This window comes from Fulmarus glacialis, unplaced genomic scaffold, assembly GCF_000690835.1.
Source record: "Fulmarus glacialis isolate BGI_N327 unplaced genomic scaffold, ASM69083v1 scaffold43034, whole genome shotgun sequence".
Classification (NCBI taxonomy): Eukaryota; Metazoa; Chordata; class Aves; order Procellariiformes; family Procellariidae; genus Fulmarus; species Fulmarus glacialis.
Genome location: NW_009209480.1, coordinates 16,704 through 20,281, shown reverse-complemented (window position 1 = coordinate 20,281; position 3,578 = coordinate 16,704). Strand labels below are relative to the sequence as shown.

Genomic DNA, 3,578 nt, shown 5'->3' with positions numbered 1-3,578 from the left:
TTACGTAATTACCAACCCCAAAAACTTCAGTCACTCCTGGTATATAAACAGATCTATCAAATACGGCCTTTTCATGGAAAATTTCCATGCAAATATTTTTTAAACCCTGGAATTAATGCTTTTTTAGGTTTATTGACCTATACCACATCACCTAGTGGTCTAATCAACAGGTCACCTACAAACTGCAATGTGAATTCAACGGATACACTGCTGTCCTTGTGTTACAAAATTATTTTATTACCTGCCCAGACCTAATTGTGAAATACTAGGGGATATTCAGCATAAATCTGACTCTGGTGGAAATTTTATTACAACTTTACTTTACAGACTAATAAAAAAAGGATTTATTTTCTGAGTAGCTTTTACCTATGACTGCATTTGTACTGCTTCTAAAATGGATATATCAGATGACAGAACTTTCTTTTTCCAAACAGGCAAATGGTTTAACTATGGAATTATCTTCCTTGTTTTAATCTTGGATCTGAATATGTGGAAGAACCAAATATTTTACAAACCTCATGAATATGGTCAATATATTGGTCCTGGACAGAAGATCTACACAGTGAAGGACTCAGAAAGCTTGAAAGACCTTAATAGAACTAAGTTATCTTGGGAGTGGAGATCGAATAACACTAACCCGTTGACCAACCGGACCTATGCCGAAGGAGACATGTTCTTGCACAGCAGATTCACAGGCTCTAGCCTTGATGTCAAATGCCTGGCTTTTATTCCAAGTTTGCTGGCTTTTGCTTTGTTTGGTTTCTTCATCTGGTTCTTTGGGCGATTTCAGAAAACTGACCAAGGCATGGAGAATTTAGACAAATCGTACACGAGAATGAAACGAAAGTCACCGTCAGATATGGGAATGACACGAGAAAATACACAGGTGTTAGTAGAAGAACCATTAAGTTCTCAAGAACCACATCTCATATCCATAAAATCAGACTTAAGTGAAATAGTTTTTAATTCTTCTCTCCTAACTTCTGAAAACCTGAATGCACAACTGAATGAACAAGATAGCCCTTTACAACCAGTACCAGAGTCCTCTGTCCCTAAGAGTAATCCTGTGACATAGAGGCAAATACCCAGGAAAATCAGTTTAAATAAGCAGTTACTATAAGATTTCAGTTTTAGCTTTTGTAAGTTAAGATTTACATAGTGTTTAGAATAAGAAACTCAACCTATACCAAAAGGTGCTCAGCATGCTTTTTCTAGGAATTTTGGTTTTTATTTGTATTATAGTACGTGCCTACTGTATATCTAACATTCCTTTATAGATTGCTTCCCAAAATTGCACAAGCTATTTATTAATACATTACCTTAACTGTATAATAGTGTATTAGATGATTACTTGCAGGTATAAAATTCTACCGTGGTGGTGCCTTGAGACATTAAACTGTTTTTTAACTCAACACCAGATGTATAGCACAGTTGTTCTAATCTATTTTGCAAAGCTTTTTGTATATGGTTATTTCAAGTAACATTTGATGTCTTGACAGAGGAGATAAATATAGTTATTCCTGAAGAAAGGTTTCTGTTAGGATATCACAACTTGACTTTGTTATTTACTCATTTGTGAAGCCAGTGACTTTGATGACCGGACTGCAGAGAAGCGTGTTGATTACCTTTTAATTTTTGCTGGCTAGCTGCCAAACACAAATACAGATTCATTATGCGGTAAACAGCAGAGTGATAATACAGCATGGGTCACTACTTGTGAAAATATGACTTTCTCCATCAGTAATAGCAATTAGGTGATAATGCCTAATTATATTTTTCCTAATTAAAGATAAACTGCTCCTTGATTAAAAGTTTTGCCCTTCACCTTTTAGAAAAAGAGGTGAAAATACATGGTCGAAGCAACTCTTTCCATCATCACACCAAACCTACGCAACATCAAAGAGCCAATGGAGTGATTACAGTAAAGGACACAAAGCCCATTAAATCCAGTATTTGTGCAGTTCGGTACAGATATGGTCTGGGCATACGTGAAACATACATAGAAACACACCACATATAGAAAGTCTAACTTCTCCAAATACTGAAGAAATGTTTAGAGGCTTTAATTAAAATAGATTAATAATTGAATTTTATTGTGCCCTTTTTTTCCCTGCGTTCATTATCCATGAATAAGTGTAACCTGGAAGCAGAAACATAGAGAAACCGGGGTTTTTGCTTTTTTGAAGGGGACTTTGTAATGTGTATTCCTCTCCTGTATGATCAAACTATATGCACTAGAGAAATTGCGTATCTAAAACATCAGAAAGACTCTGATTTGCCTCTAATTTAGTTCTATAAATTGTTGTTACAAGCTACTAAATAATAAGTAATTTTTTAGTCTGAATTATTTTCCTGTCATTTACTGGTGTTGCTGTATTTTGTCTTTGTGACTTTTTTATCTCCGTTGTTTTGATCTATCTGCTTTTAAGTTTTTGGAATGCTGAATTTAGCATGCATAATAGAACTATGCATTTATTAACTGTCACTTGAGAGCCAATTTTAATAAACATCATTCAACAATTGTTTATTATGAGGCAGGAACATATTCTGTTAGTTTTGCAATTTTTTTAAACATTTTGCCCATGCATCATCCTATTTAAAATCATAAGTATTTCTGACACTAAAAAAGACATGCAGTATCACAGTAATGTCAAAATCAAATATTTTGCTTATGCAACATTTAATGCTTCATCAGGAGAAAGTTCACTTTATAATCAGACTAAATTTTTATCCATTAAAATTATGACTAAAAATAAATGTATTAGCTTTTGCCTACTGCAACCTATAAACTTATTTAATAGACTTAAGATATAGTCAAAGACAAGCCATTAATTACTAATGGTAAGACACTCTGAGATCCTGCTTGTATTATATAAAAGGTGACTATATTGATGTTTTACTTTCAAATAGCATTTGATTTCTTAAATAATTACAGAAATAGCTGATTAATTTTGCAGATACGTGCTTCTCTGTATGTTTTGGACACTGTAAACCCAAGTACTGAAAATCTCCCGCTAACTCATTTCTCCTTTTTGTGCATGGGAGTGGTTAAATCCATTAATAAGTAGGCAAAAAATGAAAGAATTACTTGAGCCTTACAGCCTGCATGATTACATGACTCTGAGAAAACTGTTATTAAGCAACTGATCCGCAGCTAAAATAATTCTGTGACCTCACATTGAGTTAATGCTTTTAAGGTCATTATAAGCCTGCATGAAAGAGAGAAAAGCGTCAAGTAATCCTAGATTTTGCCGGAGTATTTAAATTAATGGTCAAGCAGAGAAACTGCTTGTATCATGAATTCATAAGATTCAGTGTAGCCACTCACCATGGTCAACTCATCGATTTAATTAAAGAAGGAAGGACTCCTCAGTTGTGTGGAAGTCTCATTTGTAAACACAGACACAGATGAGAGAAGAAAGGAGTATTTCCACTGTCCACTTCCAGTGTCTAGTTTGAGAAGCCTGAGTTAGGTGGCTAGGCTTACCCTAAACTCCTTCTGAAGCAGGCAGAGAGTTGTGAGCTGCACACCCTGAAGGTGATTCAGTAGCTTAGTCATTTATCTCTGTATTACTAAG

At 34.7% G+C, this 3,578-nt stretch overlaps 1 pseudogene; it reads left to right on the top strand.

Moving 5' to 3' along the window:
• Positions 1–394: 394 nt before the first annotated feature.
• LOC104076108 lies at positions 395–1,075 on the top strand (annotated as a pseudogene).
• Positions 1,076–3,578: the final 2,503 nt, after the last annotated feature.